At 46.3% G+C, this 25,134-nt stretch overlaps 1 protein-coding gene and 1 long non-coding RNA gene across 5 annotated transcripts in view; one reads left to right on the forward strand and one right to left on the reverse strand.

The window, feature by feature from the left end:
- Positions 1–25,134, reverse strand: part of creb5 (cAMP responsive element binding protein 5) — a 300,756-nt gene that overhangs the window by 189,001 nt on the left and 86,621 nt on the right. The gene's annotated exons all lie outside the window — the stretch shown is intronic.
- On the forward strand, positions 16,935–22,739 carry LOC116989905. The gene is made up of 3 exons (XR_004416369.1): positions 16,935–17,124; positions 19,111–19,492; positions 22,537–22,739. It is a non-coding gene; the product is annotated as an uncharacterized LOC116989905 (long non-coding RNA).

Here is a 25,134-nt window from a genome sequence, read left to right on the forward strand (position 1 = left end):
GATGTGCTAATCATACCTCCATAGTATATTAATTAATGGTATTGAGGAGGCCAGTTAACTAGAACATATTGTATTCCCCAGCCTAGTTAAAATAGTACAGAATCAGGATATCCCACGCTCAATGGCTGGGTTAGTGACAGTTACATTGTTTAACAGAGTATCATCGCTATCAATAGAAGGGATTGCTTATCAATTTTCAAAGCAATTCTTTTAAGTGGCCTTCCACAGTGAAACTGGCAGAGAAAAATGTTGCCTGATTACAGCGGGGAGCTTTCACTTGTACTAGAGAAAGATTAATTTTCCAGACCGGTTCTCTTTTGAATTTAATAATATTTACTGGAGCTTGTTCATATGTATGTGGTGTCCGTTGAAATTTGGGCATTTGTAAGTCTGGGAGGACCTGTGTTCGGTCATAAAAAAGTAAATAATTGGATATAAATGCACAAAAGATAGTATCGTATTTTGATGCAGATATTACTTACAGCTCACACATACATTTACATTTAACTCTGCAGAAAGCCATCCAAGATAGAATACAGTAGTTGACAGGCTGAATTATGGCATTTTCAAAATTAGCAAGGGAGGAAAAAATCTTGAAAGCGTTGGCTCAAGAATTTTTTGAAATGTATCCAAAAAAATGTGGTCATGACTTAGCCTTTCTAATGAATCCTGTCTGTCACACAAGCAGATTCCAGGAGTATTAAAACTCGTCCTGGGTTTGGGAGGTGTTTTGGTAATCGGTTGCCTAGAATGGGGTTTGATATCAGACCAAACTAATTTTAACTCCAAGCCAACATGCATAATAATTATGGGGTCTGCCAGAAAACTCAACATAAAAAAAATTCAGGGTCCGTCTGAATGTATTACATTATGACAAACACAACTCATCCCTAACCACTTAACAGTTCTCATGCAATTGAGAGTCTCTGTAGAAAATATATACTAACTATAAGACCATGGAGTAACATTAATCATGGTACGGGTAAATGTAGATTACAGGCATGTCAAGCACTTCAGTGCTACACCAGGGATATCCTTGAACTACAGGCAAGTGAGGGAATGGCTTGTATCAGCTAGAATAAGAAATAATGGTGCTTGATTTGGTAAATACGTCAAAGCTATATTTTCATGAAAATGTTCCATTTAAGAAACAGAAAGCATTGGTCTAAATTACCTGTTGGAAAACAGAAATTGCCTGGAGCAGACAGAGAAGTAAACAGAAGATTAATTTTTCAGTTATTCTACACTGATGTGTAAACCTGCCTGCCTCCAAACCAGGTACAAAATTAAAATCACAGATAATGTGCCAATGCACCTTAATAGGAGTCAATCGCCACTGCATAGGAGCCATCATCTTTATCGACCCACAATTCCCTCTTATTTTTATTATTACACACATTTATTACAACTTTATATTAATTAAAACTCCATCAAAACTGTAGCAGCAATCATTAAAATGTGATTTTAAAGGTGCAGATGTTTTTTTGTGTTTGTTTTTTCAATTATATTTGACCTAGGAAAAACATATATATGAGTTATTATATGTGTAAACACATTTTAATTATCGGGGTTTAAGTTCCAAATTGTGAAAGTCTATTTCAATAGTATTTTCCATTTAAAATAAATATCCAGTTATTCGGGAACCAAAATAATGAAAAATAGGAATGTAGTTATAAAACGTAGATTTATCGGGATCATGAATAACTGGGCCAAGGGGCTGAGAAATGGCAGATGGAATTTATTTTAGAGTTATACAAAGTGTTGCATTTTGCTAAGACAATCCAGGGCAGGACTGGAAGGCTAGATTGCATGGGATCCAAGGAGACAATCTAGTTGGATATATTACTGATTTGTTGTTAGGACATCCCATTACAGGAATGATGTGGCATCTTTCAAGAGGGTTTGGAAGTGGCTTATCAGAATGTTGCCTGGATAAGAGAGTATGAGTTACAAGGTGAGTTTGGACAACCTTGGGTTGTTTTCTCTGGAATGCTGGAGGCTGAGCAGAGACCTGAAAAAAGAATATAAAATTATGAGAGGCATATGTAAAGTAAATAATCAGAACCTTTTCCCCAAGAGTGGAGATGTCAAGGGCCAGACATCATAGCTTTAAGATCAGAGGTGGAAAATTTAAAGATGATGTGCGGGCAAGTTTATTTTTACTGCACAAAGAGTGGTGGGTGCCTGGAATGCATTGCTGGGGGAGGGGAGGTGGTGGTGGAGGCAGAAATCATAGCGATGCTTAAGAGGCTTTTAGATATCCACATAGACATGCAAGAAGTGGAGTGACATGGATCACGTGACGGCGGAAGAGATTAACTTGGCATCATATCTGGTGCAAACATTTTGGGCCAAAGAGCCTATTCCTATGCTGTACTGTTCTATGAAACAGAGAGCGATGATCGATGAATGTAGGAACTGCAGATGCTAGTTCACAAAAGAAACACAAACGGCTGGAGTAACTCATACAGCAACTCCGGAGAACATGGATGCTGCCTGACTCGTTGAGTTACACCGCATTGATGGAACGTTGATTTTTGAAATGGAGCCCCGGACTGGTGACTGGTAGTGTGCCTTAGATGGTGCTGGGCCGAATTTGGTTTGTCATTTGTGGTTTGGATGAGAATGTACAGGCATGATTAGTAAATTTGCAGATGACACTAAAATATATGGAATTGTAAATAGTGAAGAAGGTAATCAAGAATTACAGCGGAATCTTGATCACCTGAGTAAGTGAGTCAAGGAATAGCATATAATGATCTGAAAAATTATCCTTTCTCAGGACCAATTCAAACTTAAATTAATATTTTTGAGGTCACTAATTTTCAGACAATCTTAATGACTTGAAAATAGCAATGTGTAGCATAAACTTCACTTAATCCTGAGGCACAGGATAGATTGAAATAAAGTAGAGCAACAAGCTTAGATTGGAAAGGTTTTTGGCAGCTTGTTGTTTAGTATTGATTTCCGTATAAGTGTATTTTTTATTCTAACAAAGAAATGAGGCAGCATTTAATTCTTGACAGTGAAATGAAGCAGGCCGGGAGTTAGTGTGTGTGCTATTCCACGTTTAGGAAATGTGATCACAATATAAGTAGACAGCTCAAATAAAGAGAAAAACAATGAAAACGCTAATTTCAACAAGGAAACCAAGCCAGGTAAATGTAAAATAAACATTAGCAGGAAAGGGAGCGGATAAACAATCTGAATAACTCAGGTCTGGAACGATGAAGGCAGAGGTTAGATTTGGTCCACTGAGAAATTAAAGTAGAGTTTCTTAAAAAATAAATCAGGTTTGACAAAAACAGATCTTTTGACAAATATAGAATGAATCATATAAAGTAACAACATAGAAAGAAATACAGCCAGCAAGCAAAAACTGTGAATCACAAAACCAGGCTGACAGAGCAGGTAAGGTAAATGTTTAAGAAGGAACTGCAGATGCTGGAAAATCGAAGGTAGACAAAAATGCTGGAGAAACTCAGCGGGTGCAGCAGCATCTATGGAGCGTAGGAAATAGGCAACGTTTCGGGCCGAAACCCTTCTTCAGAAAATGTTTCTCTTAAACATTTGGAACGGACAGTACAGAAAGAGAACAGTCAGCCAATCACACCTGTACTAACGCTGGACAAACTGACCAATTAGTCTCCGTCACCAGGCATTTTCAGCATAGCCTTGAAAATGTTTCTATTAACATTTCTGCGTAGTTTCCTTTTGAGAATTGATGAACTTTTACAGTTTTGAGCAACTGCATTCCAGATCATCAATTTGTTGCACACAATAAATCTTGCTTTTTTTTTTCTAGAACCTTTGCAAATTTCCATAAATTTATGTCTTCTGGTCAACAAGCACCTTGCCAGTGAAAACAATGTCTCCCTGTCTGAGCCATCAAAATGACTTGTGGCTGCAGCAACAGGTAATTTCCCCCAATTCATCCCTATTGCAATAAAAACAAATCCAGTTCCCAGAAACAAAGTCACACTTCCTGGATAGCATCTCTTTATATCATCCCAAAGCCCTTAGCTTGTATCATAAAGCAAGATGTCCAGAATTGTATACAACACTTTAACTATAACCCTAATTATAGTTTTATGGTTTTTTAAAACCTACTTCACCTTTTTATCTGTTTAAGAAGGAATTGCAGATGAAACCTTGGGTATGCATAGACAAATGTTTGGAAGCAGGAGAGCAAGTTGAAAAGTCTTTCAAAAAATCATATGAACTCTTGCTTTTTAATTAAGAGCTCAGATTAAAAGGTGAAGCTAGACAAAAGTGCTGGAGAAACTCACCGGGTGCGGCAGCATCTATGGAGCGAAGGAAATAGGCGACGTTTTGGGCCGAAACCCTTCTTCAGAGTCCGAAACGTTGCCTATTTCCTTCGCTCCAAAGATGCTGCCGCACCCGCTGAGTTCCTCCAGCACTTTTGTCTAGCTTCACCTTTTAATCTGCGCTCTTAATTAAAAAGCACTCTTAATTAAAGAGTTCATATGATTTTTGAAAGACTTTTCAACTTGCTCTACTGTTTCCAAACATTTGTCTATGTATACCCAAGGTTTCTCTGGAGACAGATGACTTCTCTCCCTACTCCATCAGTCTGAAGACCAGAAACATTGACTGCCCATTTCTCTCCACAGAAATAAAAGTCAAAGAGCTAATAAGGGATGACCAACCTGAATTTGCAAATTGCAAGGCAGGTCCCAAATGTAATTGAGATCTTTGATGAAATGTGAAACACTTTGTAAATGGAAAAGCAGTGGATGCAGCAGGTGCAACATTTCAAAAGATAATTAGTTATTGCAAATGGCAAAACTCTGATCAAATTAACGTGAAAAGTATTAAATCAAGAATATGATAAACAATAAGGAGGTGGTGCACAACAGCTAATAATGATTAATCAGAAATGTTTAGACCATTGTCAAGCATCAGAAGGAGCAGTGTGGGGGATGACTGTTATATACAATTTCTAAATATATACTGGGGTTAAATTGGATGGCATCAGAAAACAGAATGCTGTAACATGCTATTGACACTGGCCATTTCATTCAAAGAGTCTGCAATGCTCCAGATTTATTTTGCCTGATAATTGAACTTGATTTTAGCATGCAGCCAACACAGCTGTTGATTCTCTTTGTTCCAAACAGGAGGCTATTTTCATGAGTGGCTCATATCAGCTGTAGACGCCTTACAATGGTTAAAGCCAGCCAGGACCAGTTGAAAGCATGCAAAGTGGCTGCAGAAGGCGGCTATTTGTTAATCATTGGAATTTGTTACAATACAATAATAATAGAGAAGATTGAGGGATGATTTGAGAAGAATAGAGTTGCAAGATAAGATGATAGTTCTGAAGTGATAGCTAGGACCCAGAAACTTCAATGGCCTTGAGTACATATTTATAATCAGCAAATTGTTCTCAAATGCCAAATCCCATTTAGACCCAATAATGAAAGAACAGCAATACATTTCCAAGTTGAAACGTTTTTTCTTTATTTGTTCAATTCTCAGGATGTGAACATTGCTGTCCAGGCCTAATTTATTGTTCATCCCCAAATGTTCCCAAAAGAAGAGATCACTATGCCATCTCATAGCAGCTTATATCATAGCTTATGTTATAAGATCCTATTCAGCCCAACGACCCTACGCTGGTTCTCAGAAACACCAAACAGTCCAATCCCCCCATTCATTTCTCCATAATCATCATCCTTTCAAAGGTTCATTAACTCTCCCATTGGGTTCTCTAAACCATGACCATCTTCCTACACATAATGCAATGCCTTCCCATTTGTTGTCCATTGACCAGCTTTACTAGGGATCATTATTTTATCTTTCTAAGATGGCCAGTCAGCGCATCAGGTGCATGCCAGCTCCCATGAAAGGAATCCAATCAATCCCATTTATCCTTCTTATTTCCTTGAACCCCTAGAAGTCATACTTGGTCAAATGATGCCATGATGTAAGGCAGTTTCCCGCACCTCACCTCTGGAGTTTAGTTCCTTGGTTCTTGTTTGGACTAAGACTATGAACTGAGATCTGCTGCTGAATGGACCTGGTGAAACCCAAACTGCAACAAGCAGATTAATGGAGGGCAACTGCTGGTTGGCCACACTATCAAAGATAATTTACCATCACTTTGCTGATGATTAATGTAAATTAATCAGGTGAACTAGACATGCAAGTTTGAGAGCTGACAATAGCTGGATCACTGAACTCGAAAGTTGTTGTGCAGGCGATGAATTGATGTTGCACGACTGACTGGCACCACAATGTATTTGCTCTACATGCTTCCCAAGGAGAGTTTCTTCTGCATTGTGCCACCACTATGTTTATAGTAAATCTTGATTTAATCCACAAGTTCTCACGCACCACAGGCACAATCCTGGAACGCCATGAACATCGAACACTCTCAGAAAACTGTCAAAAAAAACCAAGTGCCAATTATATCCATTTCTCGTCCTTTGTTTTGCATCATAACTTCACTAACTATCTATACCATTTTGTTCCCTCTCATGCACAAGTAACAATAAATTGACCAACATGTCATGAGCTGCAGGGTCTTCATAATTAAAGAAAAACATTTATAGCAGGCTGGATTCCAGAGATGACACACTGTAAATTAAGTTACCACTCACAAGACACCATGTTCTGCCAAATATTGTTTGTTGGCCCTGCTTTTTTTTTGTAATAACTAATTAATTCTATATTATAATACTAGGCATGTTTTAGTTTTAAAATAAGTGTAAACTAGTTCAAAATCACTAGATAAGAATTTGCAAAGAAAAGACTGATAAGGTGCTGATGGGCTTTCAGGGAAAGAAACGGGTAAATTTATTACAGGAATGAGGATTTGACAAGAATTCAACAGATACTTTGTGTCAGTCTTCAGAAAAGGCGCAGAAATCCCCAGAAATTATGGGGAACCAAGAAACAGTGAAAATAAGCTAATAAAAGAGAGCTAATGAGCCTGAAAATGAGCAAGTCAGGGAGCTAATGAGCAAGTCAGGGACCTTTATCACCTCCGGAATTTTGAAGAGGTGTCATTGGAGAAGTTAGATGGTCTGTTTATCATCTTCCAGAATTTTATAGATGAAGGAATTATTTCTGCACAATGGATGGTGCCAAGCTAATTAAGAAATGGGTGCAAAAAGAGGACATTTAGAATTGTAATGTTTTTAATATGGTCTATGACTGGAAGTTGCTGCATAAAGTTGAGCATGTGGAATTAATGTAATTGACCAACCTTGATTGAAAGATGTTAAACGAGAAGTAGGAATAACCAGGCACTTATCCAATTTTGACAAGTGGTACCACAGGGATCAATGCTTGTGATCCAACAACTCATGACCTAAATAGATCACTTGACTGATATGAAAGAATGTTGTATTTCCTTGTTTGCAGATGAGCTGATGCTAAATGGAAATGTAAGTAGTGGTAATGATGATGATGTTACAACACGGCTTCAAGAGGTTATAAACAAAATAATGAGTGCTAAAGACATGGCACATAGAACACAATGTAGACAAATGTGAGACTTTTCACTTCAGTGGAGAAAGAATAAAAAATAAATCACAGTTGGGTTTTTTCCCCCCCCCCCCCAAGGTGTGTGACTGGGAGTGGATTAACATGCAGGTGATTAGGATGATTAATGGTATGGTGGCCTTTATTGCTGGAGAATTTGAGTACAAGTGTAATGGGCTAGTCCCACATGCGACTTTTTCGGCGACTGTCGGCACCCGTCATAGGTTGCTGCAGGTCGCCGAAAATGTTCAACATGTTGAAAATCCAGCGGCGACCAGAACAAGGTACGACTCTTTGGGCGACTACTCATGACCATATAGGCGACACCCCACGACATGTCGCTGGGGTGGCGCCTGTATGGTCGCGAGTAGTCTCCTCAGTCGCCCAAAGAGTCGTAGCGTCTTTCTGGTCGCCGCTGGATTTTCAACATGTTGAAAATTTTCGGTAACCTGCAACAACCTATGACGGGTACCGGCAGTCGCCGAAAAAGTGGTACAGGCCCATAAAGATGACATCACAATTACATGCAATCCTAACACAAGCACACCTGGAGTACTGCACACTATATTGGTCTCCTTCCTTTATAGAACTAGGGAAATAATGGTTCAACAAAGTGACTCCTGGGAATGGTAGGTTTCTCACGTGAGACAAGAGGAGTAAGTCAGGCCTCAATGTTCTAGTGTTTAGAAGAATGAGAGGTGCCCTTATTGAAACTTACAAAATTCTTACATGGCGTAACAGTGAAGGTACAGGAGAATGTTTCTCCTGGCTAAGTGTCTTGAACTGGGAATTAGTCTCAAAATAAGAGGAATACCCTTTAAGACTGCAGAAAGGACATTTTTTTTCACTCAACAAGTGAAATGCTCCATCCCAGAAGACTCGAGTGACTCAGTGACAGAATATATTCAGAGATCCAATGATATCTGGATTTGAAATGAATTAAAGGATATGGGGGCACCATCTTTTTGAATGGCAGGGTAAACTCAAGGGGCCAAATGGCCTGCTCCTACTTCTCATGTACCTTTTAAAAAATAATTGTTGGTCAGATGACTGCCCACAAGCAAAGGACAACCCATTGAGCTTACACTCCATGGGGGAGATTGGTTCCAGAGTGACAATGTTGGATGTATTGTTGGGCCTTGCATATGATTGTCTAACTACTTAAGAGATTTCAGATGCATTAATTAGCCTCGAGAGACATTTTTGATATGTCTAATCAAACAGATTTAAATTAATTAGAGACCATTACGTATATAAAATGTTATAACTATGTCAATATTCTTTATTTCAAAACAGATTTATAGCTGTCTTCAAAAAAATAATTGAGAACACAGCTACCCCAAATCTAGTTCTAATTTCTCCTTTATCACAGTTGGCTCAAACCCCAAGTGAACAACTTTTTCCACTCTTTCACCAAAACCATTATCAAAACCAGCAAAATCTAATTTTACTTCAGTCATACTGGTAAAGCAACATACAATATTTTAACTTTTTTTTAGGGAGCCAGCACTTACCATAATGCACATAATGATGAATGGTCTCCCAACAGATGCTGTTCAATTTGCTAAATATTTCCAGTATTTTCCATTTTCATTACTGCAATGGCAACGGACTAATAAAGCTGCAGCAACCTGAATTTAAAATTGATTTTTAGACTTGTATAAAAGCATTTTTCTACTACTGCCACATTTTTCTTTCCTTGAAGTAATATTTAAAATTTAATGTGGTGCTTTTCTGGTTGGGGAGAACTTAGAGAATTGTTAGTAGCTGAAGTAATCGCAGTGGGTGGCCCACCTGGTGACATTGGAGACAGGCCCAAACATTTTCATTGTTCAGACCTTAGTACAATACTTAGAACGACCTGTCCCTAACCAGCCCTGAGAAGAAACTCTGGCTGCTTTTTCCTGATATCCAATCAAAACTGTTTCTGAAGGGGAGGTTGGGGCAATGAGTAACCGGCAACAGGTGAGCACACTTCTAAGGAAACAGAGGAAATACTTCTGCTCGTCCTGTCTCCACTAAAGTCGTGTCTTTTAGTTTAGTGCTTGCGGTGATCGTGATTGGCAACTTCAACTTGATTCCCCGTGTTGGATGCAAAAGCCATTTGCCTTTTTCTCAGTCGATTCCAGGATCACAGTAGTACTCCTGGCCCATTCCCACCAAAAACACAGAGCTGAAAGTCATGCTGAAAACTAAAGGACAGCTTTATAAAATTAATGGCATGAATGCCTCATAATCTGTTTGTGCCAAAACACATTGTGCAGAGCATTTTATATGAACATTGTTAATTATGTTCTGAGGCACAAGGTGCTTTCAACATATTTTACCTGCCCTATCAGCTTCAAAACAACTAGGTACAGTTTGCTCTTTTTGGCAATCAAACATTTTGCTCCACACATTTGTTTTTATTCTGTGGATATTAAATCTTATTTGTCTCATTGCCATGTTTTGAAGTTGTAAGTTATTTTTCCAGCTTACAGCTTGTACAACTAAGATTAAAGATGTACAGATTTCTGTTTTAAATCAAAGATGTTTTTAATCTCGAAGTGTATTTACCATTTGGGGTATTTATGAATGTAAACTTCACAAAATAAAGTAAATGGTCATAAATAATTACGGATCTATCGTATTACTTTTAATCTAGAATTAGAAATAAACCTTGCTGCAGAACAAATAATATTTTTTGATATTCTCACCAAGTTTCTATCAGTTTTAACTGATGGCTCGATTTCTTTTAATTTGAACAATATGTTTTCCTCAACCTTTTATATTAAACTAGACCAAGTGCAGACCCGTTGGGTCTGTTCCCCCAACGTGCAGTTGTGGGGGGGGGGGGAGGCGCATGCAGCGTCACAGAGAGGGGGGGGGAAGAGAGGGGGGGGGGGAGGAGAGGGGGGGGGGAGGAGAGGGGGGGGGGGAGGAGAGGGGGGGGGGAGGAGAGGGGTGGGGGAAGAGGGGGGGGAGGAGAGGGGGGGGACGGAGGGGGGGAGGAAGAGGGGGGGGAGGAGAGGGGGGGGGAGGAGGGGGGGGGGGGTCGAGGAAGAGGGGGGGGGGAAGAGGGGGGGGGGAAGGAGGGGGGGGGAAAGAGGGGGGGAAGAGGGGGGGGGAAGAGGGGGGGTGGGAGAGGGGGGGGGGAAGAGGGGGGAGAGGGGGGGGGCGGAAGAGGGTGGGGGGAAAGAGGGGGGGGGGCGGGAAAGAGGGGGGGGGAACAGGGGGGGAAAAGAGGGGGGGGAAAGAGGGGGGAAAAACAGAGGGGGGGGGAAAGGGGGGGGGGCAGAGAGGGGGGGCGGGACTTAAATAAGAGGGGGGGGGGGGAGAGGCGGGGGGAACACCGGAAAAGAGGGGGGGGGAAAGCGGGGGGGGGGAAAGAGGGGGGGTGTGGAAAGAGGGGGGGGGGAAAAGAGAGCAGGGGGGGGGGTGGGAAAGAGGGGGGGGGGGGCGGAAAGAGCGGGGGGGGACGGGAAAGAGGGGGGGGGAATAGAGGGGGGGGGAAAGAGGGGGGGGGAAAAGGGCGGGGCGAAACTGGGGAAGATGGGAGAATAGAGGGGGAGAGTGAAAAGAGGGGGGGTGGGGGAAAGACGGGGGGGGGGAAAAGAGGGGGGGGGAAAGGGAAGGGGGGGGGGAAAGATGGGGGGGGGGGAAAGAGGGGGGGGAAAAAGAGGGGGGGGGGATCGGGGGAGTGAGAAGAGGGGGGGGGGGAAAAAGAGGGGGGGGGGAAATGAGGGGGGGGGAAAGAGGGGGGGGGGGAATGAGAGGGGGGGGACAAAGAGGGGGGGGGAAAGAGGCGGGGGGGGGAAAAGATGTGGGGTGGGGAAAGAGGCGGGGGGGGGAGCCGGAAAGAGGGGGGGCGGGAAAAGAGGGGGGGTGGCGGGAAGAGGGGGAGGGGAAAGAGGGGGGGGGATAGAGGGGGGGGGGGGAAAAGAGGGGGGGGGGGGAAAAGAGGGGGGGTGGGATAAAAGAGTGTGGGGGTGGAAGGAGGGGGGGGGGAAAGGAGGGGGGGGATGAAAGAGGGGGGGGGGGAAGAGGGGGGGGGGAAAGAGGGTGGGGGGGAGGGAAAGAGGGGGGGGGGAGAAGAAAGAGGGGGGGGGGAAGGACGGGGGGGGGGGAAAAGAGGGGGGGGGGGAAAAGAGGGGGGGGAAAGAAAGAGGGGGGGGGGAAAGAGGGGGGGGGGGGAAGAGATTGGGGCGGGGGGGGGGGAATAGAGGGGGGGGGGAAGAGGGGGGGGGGAAGAGGGGGGGGGGATCACACATGTGGAAGGAAACTAAGGAATGGGGGGGGGGAAAGAGGGGGCGGGGGAGGAACATGAGGGGGGGGGGGAAAGAGGGGGGGGGGGGGAAAGAAGGTGGGGCGGGGGGAGGGACAACGAGGGGGGGGGAAAGAGGGGGGGCGAAGGGAAGAGGGGGGGGGAAGAGGGGGGGGGAAGAGGGGGGGGGAAAGACGGGGGGGGGAAGATGTTGGGGGGGAAAGAGGGGGGGGAAATAAGAGGGGGGGGGGAAAGACGGGGGGGGGGGGGAAAGAGTGGGGGGGGGGGGGAATTAGAGGGTTTGGGGGGGGGGAAAGAGGGTGGGGGGAAAGAGGGGGAGGGGGAGAGAGAAGGGGGGGGGGAATGAAAGAGGGGGGGGGGAAAGAGGGGGGGGGAAATTTGAAAGAGGGGGGGTGCGGTAAACGAGAGGGTGGGGGGAAATTGCAGGGGGGGGGGGAAAAAGGAGGGGGGGGGAAAGAGGGGGGGGGGAAAGAGTAAAGAGGCGTACGGGGGGTGGGTGGTGGGAGGGGGGAGGGGACAAGAGAGGGGAGGGGGGAGGGGGAGGAACAGGGGGGAGGGGAAAGAGATGGGGGAGGGAGCGGCGGGGGGGAAGAGGGGGGGGGAAAGAGGGGGGGGGGAGGAAAGAATGGGGGGGGGGGGAAACGAGGGGGTGGGAAAGACTTGGAGGAAAGCGGGGGGCGGGGAGGGAAAGAGGTGGGGGGGGGGGGGAAAGCGAGGGGGGGGGGGGAAAGAGGGTGGGAGGGTGGGATCGGCAAGAAAGGCAGGGGTGGCACAGAAGCGAGAGGGGGGGGGGGGGGCGGTGGGGGGAAGATGGGTGGGGGTGCAAGCTAGCAGGGTGGGGGGAAGCGGGTGGGGGGGGGGAAGAGGGGCGGGGGGGGAAGAGGGGGGGGGGAAAAGAAGAGCTGGGGGGGGGAAAGAGGGGGGGGGAAAGAAGGGTGGGGGGAAAGAGGGGGGGGAAAGTAGTGGGGGCGGGGGGCGAGGAAAGGAGGGATGGTGTGGGGGGGGCGGGCTGGGTAAAGGAGGGGGCGGGGGGAAAGAGGGGGGTCGGGGGAAAGAGGGGGGGGGTGGAAAGTAGGATGGGGGGGGGGGAAAGAGGGGGGGGGAACAGGGGGGGGGGGGGAAGAGGGGGTCGGGGAAGAGGGGGGGGGGAAGAAGTGGGGGGGAAGAGAAAGGAGGGGGGCAGGATGGAGAAAGAGGGGGGGGGGAGAAAGAAGAGGGGGGTGGAGAAAGATGGGAGGGGGGGGGACAGAAGGGAGGGGGGAAAGAGGGCGGGGAACAGAGGGGGGAAAGAGGGGGGGGAAAATGGGCGGGGGGCGAAAGATGTAAGAGGGGGGGGGAAAAAGACGGGGGCGTGCGGGAAAGGAGAACAGAGGGGGGTGGCGAGTAAGAGCGGGGGGGGGGGGTTAAAGAGGTGGGGGTGGGGGAAAGAGGGGGGGTGGGGGGAAAGAGGGGGGGGGAGAGGGGGGCGGGATAGAGGGTGGGGCGATCCATAGAGGGGGGGCGTGGGGGAAGCAGGGGCTTGCGGGGGAATGAGGGGGGGGTAAGAAAGGGGGGGGTGGGATGAGGAGATGGGATTGGAGAACGAGGGGGGGCGGAGGAAACGAGGGGGGGGAAAGAGGGGGGAAAGTGGGGTGAGGAAAGAGGGGGGGGGGGGAAAGAGGTGGGGGCGGGGGACAGGGACAAGACGGGGGGGGGGAACAGGAGCGGGGGGAAAGCACGCGGGGGGAAAGAGACGCTGGGGGGGAACAAGAGCGGGGGCGGGGAGGGAAAAGATGGGGGGGGGGGAAAAGATGGGGGGGGGGGGAGGCGGAAAAGGGGGGAAGTAGGGGGGGGAATAGCGGGGGGGGGAAGGAAATAGAGGGGGGGAAAGAGGGGCGGGGGGAACGGAGGGCGGGGGGGAAAGAGGCGGGGGGGGGGAAGAGGGGGGAGCGGGTAAGAGGGGAAAAGTAGGGGGGGGGAAGAGAGGGGGGGCAAAGAGGGGTGAGGGGAAGAGGGGGGGGGAGACGCGGTGGGGGGGAAAGAGGGGGGGGGAGGGGGGGGGGGGGCGAAGAGCGGGGGGGGGATAGAGGGCGGGGGAACGAGGGGGGGGAAGACCTGGGTGGGGTGGGAAAGAGGGGGGGGGGGAAAGAGGGGGGGTCCGGGAAGAGGGGGGGGGAAAGAGGGCGGTGGGGAAGAGGGGGGGGGAAAGAGCGGGCGGGGGGGGAAAGAGGGGGGGGGATAAAAGAGGGGGAGAGGGTGGGGGGGAATGGGGGGGGGAAGACGGGGCGGGGGGGAAGAGGGGGGCGGGGGGGAAAGACGGGGGGGGATGGGGGGGCAAAGATGTGTTGAGGGGGGGAGGCGAGGGGGTGGGGTAGAGTGGGGGGTTTTGAGAGGGGGTGAGAGGGTGCGTGGGGGAAGGTTTAAGAGGGGGGGGGAAGATGGGGGGGAATAGCAGGGGTGGGGGGGGGTAGGGGGGGGTGGGAGAGGGGGGGGGGGAGGGGGGGGGGACGAGGGGGGGGGAGGCAGGGGGGGGGGATGAGTGGTGGGGGGAGAGGGGGGGGGCGAGACGGGGGGGGGTTTAATGCAGGCGGGGGGGGTGGGAAGATGGGGGGGGGGGAAAGGGGTAGGGGGGGGGTGAAGAGGGGGGGGGAAGGAGTGGGGGGAAGGGGGTGGGGGGACAAGAGGGGGGGGGACTTATCAGAGTGGGGGGGGGATAAAGAGCGGTTCGTCGGGAGGGGTGGGGGGGGAAAGAGAGGGGGGGAAGGAAAGAGGGGGGGGGAAAGAGGGGGGGTGGAAAAAAGATTGGGGGGAAAGAGGGGGGGGGAAAGAGGGGGTGGGGGAAAGACCGGGGGGGGGCGGGCGGGAAAGAGGTGGGGGGGAGGAAAGAGGGGGGGGAATGAGGGCCGTGGGTGAGGGGAAAAAGGGGGGGGGGGAAGAGGGGGGGTGCCGCGGGGGTGGAAAAGGGGGGGGAAGTAGGGGGGGGAATGATGGGGGGGGGGAAGAGGGGGGGGGGTGGAAGAGGGGGGGGGAACAGGTAGATGGGGGGGGGGGAAAGAGTAAAGGGGGGGGGGGTGAGGGGGGGGGGGAAAGAGGGGGGGGGAGAAAGAGGGGGGTGGAAAAGAGGGGGTGGGGGGGAAGAGGGGGGGGGGGTTAAGGGGGGGGAAGAGGGGGGGGGAAGATGGGGGGGGGGGCAAGAGGACTGGGGGGGAAAGAGGGGGGGGACAAGGCACGGGCGGGGGAAAGAGGGGGCGGGGGATAAGCAGGGGCGGGGGCGGGAAGGGGGGGGGGGAAGAGGGGGGGGAAGAGGGGGTGTGGGGGCAGAAGAGGGGGGAGATAGAGGGGGGGGGAAAGAGGGGGGGGGGGAAAGAGGGGGGGGGGGAAAGAGGTGGGGGGGGAGAAAGAGAGGGGGGGGGGAAAGAGAGGGGGGGAAGAGAGGGGGGGGAAGAAGCGGCGGGGGGGTAAGAGGGGGGGGAAGGGAAAGAGGGGGGGGAAAGAGGGGGGGGAAAGAGGGGGGGAAAAGAGGGGGGATACGAGGGGGGGAAGAGAGGAGCAGAGGGGGGGAGAGGAGGAGAGGGGGGGGGAAGAAAGAGGGGGGGGGAGGAAAGAGGGGGGGGGAAAGAGGGGGGGGGAAAGAGGGGGGGGGGAAAGAGGGGGGGGAAAGAGGGGGGGGTGGAAAGAGGGGGGGGAAAGAGGGGGGGGGAAAGAGGGGGGGGGAAAGAGGGGGGGGGGAAAGAGGGGGGGGGGAAAGAGGGGGGGGAAAGAGGGGGGGGGAAAGAGGGGGGGGGAAAGAGGGGGGGGAAAGAGGGGGGGGGAAAGAGGGGGGGGGGAAGAGGGGGGGGGAAAGAGGGGGGGGGAAAGAGGGGGGGGAAGAGGAGGAGAGGGGGGGAGAGGAGGAGAGGGGGGGGAGGAGGAGAGGGGGGGGGGGGGAGGCGGAGAGGGGGGGAGAGGGGGGAGAGGAGAGGGAGTGGGGGGAGAGAGAGTGCCTTTTTACTTCAACCCAAACCCAAACAACCATTTGCAGGCAGTGCTTTTTTACCTCTAACCATATATTCATTTTCAAACAAATTAAGGGTACTCACAGTGCTGTAGACATTTGTCAGTATCATTCAGAGCTCTGATTGAGGCACACCACTTGCAGAGACTGATTGAGGCACACCACTTGCAGAGACTGATTGAGGCACACCACTTCCTGGTTTTATAGTCCCTCCCCCTCCCTCCAGCAGGGGCAGTAGAGAGAATGGGGAATTTTGTAAAAACATTAATATCTCTGTCAATTTTCATCGACGGGAAAAATCCTCGGCACACAAGCGGCGGAGGGGGGGCTCTGAGCCAGGTGGCCAAAAATGACGGCCGTAGGTGGCGGCGTACTCTCGGAAATCGCAGCACAGAAAGCCAAAACCGGTCAAGAACAGACTTTTAGTAATATAGATTAATTCACTGCTTCCTTTAAACCACAGGATCTTTTAATCTCTTGACTTGACACAAGCCACTATTTTGTAATAGTGTCCTCCTCATTATTTCAAGTAATGCAATACAAAAGAGTTCAGCAATGTTTTGGTTTGCATTTCAACCTCTTAACTCAGTAGGAAGTTAAAACATCATCATTATGATGGATTTGTGTGAATCCACCAACCCGGCCATATGCAATGTATTAGGTTATTCATAGATAAACGTAAGTAATTGCATTAAGTAATTACTTTATTACAAAATAGTTTTTTTTAAAGTAAGCGTACTGACAGAAATCATCATCGTGAGTTTTTCATTCCAAAGAGGAGGAAAGATTCTAAGGGAGGAAGAGGCAACCTTGCCTGACAAGGGAAGTCAAGGAGAGTATAAACGAAAAGAGAAGGTGTATAACTTAGCAAAGAGGAGTGGGAAGACAGAGCATTGTGAAACATTTAAAGAACAACAGAAAGTAAGTAAAAAGGCAATACGAGGAGAAAAGATGAAGTACGAAGGTAACCTAGCCAAGAATATAAAGGAGGGTAGTAAAAGCTTCATTAGGTATGTGAAAAGGAAAAGATTAGTATAGACAAATGTGGGTCCCTTGAAGGCAGAAACAGATGATTTTATTATGGGGAACAAGGAAATGGCAGACGAGTTGAACAGGTACGTTGGTTCTGTTTCACTAAGGAAGACACTAACAATCTCCCAGATGTACTAGGGGACAGAGGATCTAGGGTGACGGAGGAACTGAAAGAAATTCATATTAGTTAGGAAATGGTGCTCTCTTCATTTACTCTGCAGGGAAACTAAGAAGTATCTCACCGAGTGGGATACAACGAGGCATCCAAATTCTGTCACCTATGAATATTTTCCTGCTCTCAGCTGATTCACTGGAGGGAATACTAAGGAGAAGACTGATCAAGGTTAGTTCTGTTGTCTGCCATCCCCTGTCTTTTGCTAGAAGTATACGTGTGTTGATATTGGCCGAACCCAGGTTTTGTCTTTCATGCTTCTTACAGTTAGATAGTCTTTCAACATTGATTAATAATCCTCAAACAGTTGATCATTGTGCAAAGTTCAGGAGGGGTTGATCTCTCCATTGGCATGCAATCAAAGCCTTCACAAAGGGAAAATCAGGTAGGAAAAATATAACAAGAAGGAAAATTAAAGAGGTATCTGGTAGTAAAGTGTAGTTAAGGCAAACAATCACTTTAGCCATGATCCTTCAGTATGACAGAGCAGGTGAGAAAGGTCACATGCCCTGCTTCTGTTCTTATTTCCGGTGTTCATACATTTTTATGCATGTCTTGTAAGGCTGTCATTTTAATTTCTTTACTGGGATTTTATTGTCGGGGAAAAAAACATTGTATGTTGTTCTAATTCAGTTTGTCGGCCAATCTGTTTCAGTCAAAAATCTTCAATTTAAATGCCCCTGAGATCTGGCAATTGAAATTATTTCAAACCCATTTAACCAAAGGACAGCCACACCAACAAGGAAAAATCAGACGGCTTTATTCAGTGGCTGCTGCAAGAGCTAAAAACCGAAATGTCTTAAAGCAATGGGCTGTCAAAAACTTTGGCACAATATAAAAATCTATCAAACCACACGTAATATATTCCTTGAAAAATGGACCTCATTCCACCCCAAGGAATTAATGCCTCTACTGTGCCACAGTTATTTTCCACGTGTATTTTAACCTCATAATATCTTTATCACTTAATAAGGCCAACTTTTTTTCACCGTGGTGGTAATGCTTGACATGTTTATTGACACACTAATCCTGATGTACATTTGTAGAATTTAGGGGGGAAATTGGGTACTATAGTCCCAACCTTTGGACAATAAGTGAGCCCTTCAAGTCTAAAATGATTGCATTCATATTCAGCAAGTATGAATCATCCAATAATGGATGACCGAGAGAATGAGTGGAGGACAAGCTGCTGACAGAGTGAAGAGGAAGAGAAGAACTAATCGGTTTATGTAAAGTCCCCATATCTAAGCAATGGTATACTTGCTTTGCAGTCAGCATAATATTGATTTATTAAGTTGCTTTCTGGAATGAGGGGATTGAACATTGAAGGAAGCTCGAGGAAGGTTAGCCTATCCTCACTGGAGTTTGAAGGATTTGCTTAAGACTTGCAAGATTTTGATCGTGATTAACAATTTAAATGCTGAGATGCTGTTTCCTCCAGCTTTAAAGAAGAACATTTCTCGGGGGGGGGTGGGGGGGGGGGGGGAACAGGTACAGACATTTGAAATCACATACCTCCAGATTCAGGAGAATTTTCTTTTCCTAACAGTTATCAGGCTACTTAATGGTCTTCTCATCAGTTAGAATGTGGTCCTGACCTCCCATCTAACTCATTGGAGACCTTTCAACTATCTTTAATCGGGCTCTATCACAACTCAACATTATATTTTGCACTGAATTGTGTCATCTTTATCCTTTATCTGTGTATTGTGGAACGGCTTGATTGTATTCATTGTATTGCCATTTCATTGACTGGATAGCATGCAAACAAAATGTTTTTGATGTACCTCTGTGCATGTGACAATAATAAACTAAAGGAGGACATTATTCATTATTTCACCTGCTGCAACCTACCTGTCAGTTACTATCAAAGTAAGCAAGGTTATGTACTTTAAGCATCTCATGGCTTTCCAACTAGAACAGACATGCAGCTACTCACAGTTTTCCTTCCGTTATTTAAAGTCACCAAAACTCGAGATCTGAAGAGAAATAACTGTTTTATTCTCTCTTCACAAAGGCTAGAAACCAAAGATAATGGCTTGATGAGGATTACTGTCACACCTATGAAGCAGGACGTGCTAGCGTGATCACATATTGCTTCACAGACACAGAATGGCAACTCTGCTCCATGTTTTTTCCTAAAATAAATTTTTTCAGATACCTGGGTGTTGTGTGGCCAGAAGCAGGAAATCAACATTAGGAGACTGCCAGTGGTCATCATCCTGCATGAGCCTGGTGTGAAAGTTGCATTCAAGCTATCATGACAAACCAAAAACTGGATCCTAGACAACAGAGTTCCTGCTGACTATGTGTTTAATGTCTGGTACACAGCCAATGACCACATGGCCAACAAGCATACAATGAAAGATGAAATACAAAAAATATAATGGAGCTACACTACAGCATCTACAGAGAAAGAAGTAATAAACTTCAAGTGATAAACTTCAAGTTATCTACCTTCAAGTTTGAACATGTCATTTATGAAGACTACCAGCACTTCTATGGGGGAAAAAGATGCAACAAGCATACATGGCCCTCGGTGAGTAGTGGCTTTCCCTGCAGCAGTGAGATACTTTTTTCTGATGCAGCCAAAACTATAACCTACCCCCCAGTGCTGTCAAACATTCCTGAGCATCGCATAATGTGTTTGATGACACAACTTTATTTGTACACGCCGAGAGATATTGCCATAAGGTTTGCAACTATGTTAAGTGTTAAAATATAGCGCAGCATAGAATGTCTTGATTGATAGTGATACTTGGCATGGTGAATTTACCATACTGTTTTTTCTCTCCTAGTCACCGATTTTCCTCCAATATTTCCATCTACCCACTGCCCCTGCGTCTGTACAACACACCCTGCCCCTGCCACTTACCATATAGTCAGTGATCTGTTCTGAAGAAAAGCTCCCATCTGAAATGTCACCTATCGATGTCCAGAGATGCTGCCTGACCTGCTGAGTTGAGTTACTGCAGCACTGTGTTTTTTTGTGTAAACCAGAATCTACAGTTCCTTGTTTCTACAATGATCTGGTCTAAGTGGACATGAGAATTATTATAATAAAGCATCAGTTGGCTTGAGGCCTATTTTAGCATGAATGGTCCATCTGTCAGTTTACTGGCACTAATAAAATGCAGAGGCGTTAACCACAGTTTTGGTGAGGTAAAACATTGGCAAGATTTGTAATAAATAATACAAAACAGTTTCAGACAAGTTAAAAATAAACAAATCTCTACTTAGATGAGGTAGATTTACCACATCATTATCATTTTTTTTTTAAATCAAAGAGTTGCTAATTCTGCTATTTTAGTGGAGAAACTAACATACATATCAGAGTTTGAAAACCTTTTGACTGCATTCAAAATGCCACTGCCCTACCAATCACTGGAAATGCCCCTGTAAGCCCTTTGCAATAGTACAAGAACAAAGCTGAAACGGTTCTGGCAGTAGGGGCAATAGTGGTTATTCTTTAGAGGTGTTCCTTTTCTTTCCCCTCCATTTCTTCCAGCTATCTATTCTGTGGTAAGAATTGATCAATTATTAGGGAAAATAAATTATGTCTCTATCGTGCTGGAATGTAAAGCATAATTACCTTTCTAGACCTGTACCTCCCTGTGTTTGGGGGATTGAGGGGGGATCTTATAGAAACTACAAAATTCTTAAGGGGTTGGACAGGCTAGATGCAGGAAGATTGTTCCCGATGTTGGGGGAAGTCCAGGACAAGGGGTCACAGTTTAAGGAAAAAGGGGAAATCCTTTAGGAACGAAATGAGAAAAAAAAAATTCACACAGAGAGTGGTGAATCTCTGGAACTCTCTGCCACAGAAGGTAGTTGAGGCCAGTTCATTGGCCATATTTATGAGGGAGTTAGATGTGGCCCTTGTGGCTAAAGGGATCAGGGGGTATGGAGAGAAGGCAGGTACAGGATACTGAGTTGGATGATCAGCCATGATCATATTGAATGGTGGTGCAGGCTCGAAGGGCCGAATGACCTACTCCTGCACCTAGTTTCTATGTTTCTATGTTTCTATGTGTCAAGGCAAATATGGTCCTCTGCATCGTGTAAATGCACCCGGCCGCACAATATCAGATCAAGACAGGTGGTAAGTATAAATGTTTTAATTAACATCTGTTGAAAGTTTACTCAGAAAATGATCATATGTTTGTTCAGAAAACAACTCAAGGAAGAAAATCACAGTGATTATAATTCTATACTAAGACACCAAGTTTAAAACCCCACTATAACCTAACATTTGTGTTTATGATCCATTTTAAATTGAAGGTCCTGACATGGATGAGGCAAGATGTCCACAGGCGTATGTCAGCCACATTGCACAAACATATATCTGGCAGGCTGACCAAAAATAATTGTGAAAATTTGAACAGCATGGAAATATTTATACCCAAGCCCTCTTCATCATCTAATCAGATTTCTTTTGAAGGCCATCACAAATTTTGTTCCAGCATAATTTAAAATTCTACACCGATGCCCTTATGAGTTTCTGTCCCATCTATTTATCAAAAGACACAGTAAATAAGTGTATATTGTATCGTGTGGAAAAAAAAGTGTTGAAAAAACACAGACTGCATGGAAACAGGCCCTGGGGGCAAAACAGGCACTGAGTCCACGTCGACCTGTTAACACTAGTTCTATGTTATTCCACTTTCTCACCCACTTCCTATACACTAGGGGCAATTTTACAAAGGCCAGTTAACCTAGAAAGTCGTACATCTTTGGAATGTGGGAGGAAACCGGAGCACCCAGTGGAAATCCATTCGGTCACAGGGAGAACGTACAAATTCCACGCAGACATCAGGATCAAACCCGGAACTCTGGCACTATGAGGCTGTATCTCTACCGGCTGCACCACTGTGCTTTTGCATTTGGCATGCCTTATTTTGCAGATCCTATTTTTTTTTTTTTAAATAAGTTCACCGACCATCAACCTGTTTCTGAAATGTGTATCCAAACACAAAGCTTTACATTCAAAAGTATTGCAATTACTTCCATCAGCCTGATCCAATTAAGAAAAATAAATGCTTCTGTTACTTTACATTAATTCCATTGTATGAAAATTACAGCTATTGTTCATTAGGATGAATTGAGCATCGTGAGCATTTAATTCCTAAGAAACAAATGTTGTTGTGGTAATCATGAATGGACTCATAATTGTGTAATCCGCAGCGCCAATGCTATTATACTGGCCTTAGCTGGTTAGATTGTTATAATTGAGCTGAGTAGAATGATTCACTGTCCGAATTAGGCTCCTCTGAATTCCTCAGAACTAAATACAATGTCTGATCACTTATTCCTGTCTCAATTGTGACTAATTACATCACATTGTGTTTTTCACTCATTTTCTAACATGGGCAATGACATTAATTCCATTTGAAATTAACTCTGCATAAACTGCAGCCTTTCCACAATTGTTTGGCCCAAAAATTCAGACGTGGCACACCCTTCATTCCTCTGACTTGAAAATGTATCCCACACTCCTCTGCTCCACCATCAGATGCTGTTTGAACTTATTACTGAGGAACAATTTTTATTGCCTCTACTCAACTTTTTCTTTCATGTATTCAGATCCTCGGTGGCGCCTTCACACCCACGTTGGTTTTGAATACAGCCTGTCACCACTGGCGACTCACCAGCAGCCTCACGAGAAAATCCAGCCACAAGAGCTCAATAACTACTCCAAGGTCAGACGCACTCATTCGCCTTATCTGTACACGGGTTATGATTGGTGAGAATGTAGGTAAAAGGGGCTTCTGGAATAAACGTGACACAAGGTGTCTGGCTCAGCTAAGTGTCATTTGTTCTTTGCTTTCTGTTGTGGGATTCCATATATCTGACACTGCCAGGTGTTCACCACCATCTCTCCACAATAAGGTATTCTGAAGTATTCCTCCATGTGGGGAATTTTGAGCAATCTTCTGATTTTGATCAAAATTTGATGTAAGGTAGAAGATGCAATTGTGTTGGGGCAACAGAATGAACAGGATAACAGTCGGGGTGTCATCGGGTGGGCTTCTTTATCCTAGAAGGTGTTGAACTGCTTGAGATTAACTGTGGTGGGTAGTGTTGGATTTAGAAAGGTTAAATATAGAAAGTATATCATAAAAGATTTAGAAGTCTGAGAAACTGTTAAGTTTGGTTAAAATAAAAAAACATTAGAAGTGCAAAAGTAATCAAAAAATAGTGATCACCCTATATTGCTAGAAGCAAAAAGAAACTCAAGTTATCTACATTTTAGTGTATAATCTTTTTAGTAAATGAAAACATAAATAGGTTATAAACTCTAAAGCATGAACTCATACTAATGACATTTTCCAACATTTTGATTTCAAACATTTGTTTCACCGGAAATGAATAATTCACCGTGATCAGCTGGTCACAGTGCTGCACTGGACCTGCAATAATTGGAGGACGGGTACTTAAACCAAAGATCACACAGTGTCACTGAGAAGAACCAAGTGTCATTAATTGATGCATCAAGCTCCATTATAATTCAGATTCTAATTCTAATTCTAATTCATTCCACAAGGTATCAACTAAGTTACCAGCCAACAAAAGCTACACATACTGAGAATACAAATGCTACCATTTTTTGTTTTTACCAGAATCTGTCTGGGTCTCAGCTAAGTCTTCGGATGGAATTCCAGGATGATTCATAAACAAATGCCATATTTTATTTGAGAGAACATTTGAAGGAACATTCTATATCCTATTTTTCTATAATAATTCTTACACAAATATTTCAACAAACCTATAGAGGATTCTCCTTTCCCTCTTCTTTCACAAGCAGAATAACCAAACACAGGAAATTAAAATGTCTCAAGTGTGTAAGAGAATTATTATTGACTAGAATAAGTGGGACCCGTTGGGTCCCAGTCACACGGGAGGCCTGGTCCCCCAACGCAACCCATTCCCCAACGCAATATTCCACCACACACCCAGGGGCAGGGAAGTTGTGGACGGCAGCGTGTTTGTGGGGTTGGATGTGTGTGGGGGGGGGGGGGGGGTTGGCTTTTTTTGGGGGGGGGGGCTTGTGGCGGGGAGGGGTGTGTGGGAGGGGGGAAGTGAGCTCGGAGAAAAGACAGGGGAAGAGCCATGGGGGAGAGGGGGGCATCACGGGGGAGGGGGGGGTGGAGGAGCAAGCGAGGGGGACCAGAGAGGTAGTGACTGGAATTGGCAGTGCAATGGGAACACAGCAGAGGCTGGTCGCTGGTCATTCTCCTCTGCGGGATCAGAGTCTCCGCTTTCCATTTGGCAGCATTTCCAACTCCGGGCTGGGCTCTGTTCTCTGACTGTGCTGGGCTGGGTCTCCGACTCTGGGCTGGGTCTCCTACGCTGGGCTGGGTCGGGTCTCCGATGCTGGACTGCTGCTTGGGGCGGGGCTGCTGCTTGGTGGGGGGGTGCTGCTGCTTGGGGCGGGGATGCTGCTTGGGGCAGGTTGGTGCTGGGCTGCTTGGGACTGGGCTGGGCTGCTTCGGGTTCCTCAGAAAGTCTGGTTGGAAACCTCCACCGGCCACCCTCACCTCCAGTAAAGACGCAATGGCGCAGGAAGGGGCGGACCGTCCCGGGGAAGAGACTAATCCGCGCGGCGCCGACTGGCAGGAGAAGAGATCAATCTGCGCATGCGCAGTTTTTAAGATTTTTAAACCTCGCTAACTTTTACGACATTCTACCGATCTGAACGAAACTTGGCGCACTTGCAGCACAGGGGAACGATGAGTGAACTGGTGAAAAATCGTAGCGCTATCGCAAACTGTTTTTGCGCAAATAGAAAGACCACCAAACAGGAAGATAACAAGATCAGTATTTTAGTTATGAATAGATGTCTTAACTGTTTATTAAGAAAAGGAATAAAGTCGAGAAGCATTGGAAAACATTTGAACCAACAAAAGTTTAAATATCCACCATTCCAACCACAAAGTGATGCAAATGCTGAGACACACATCATTTAAACCCATGTAATCTATCATGGGAATTGACATGAGGGAGATGGTATCTTTTGAATTATATGCAAAAGAATAAGGTAATAAATGCACAAAAATGCTTACCAGTTGACTAACTACATGAGATATTCGAGTTATTCATTATCATACCCAAACTGGTCTATGACACATAAACCAAACTTTAAACATTGTAATTTGTGGTTACATTATTGTCATCACATTT

The sequence above is a fragment of the Amblyraja radiata genome, chromosome 2 (assembly GCF_010909765.2).
Source record: "Amblyraja radiata isolate CabotCenter1 chromosome 2, sAmbRad1.1.pri, whole genome shotgun sequence".
In the NCBI taxonomy this organism is placed as follows: domain Eukaryota; kingdom Metazoa; phylum Chordata; class Chondrichthyes; order Rajiformes; family Rajidae; genus Amblyraja; species Amblyraja radiata.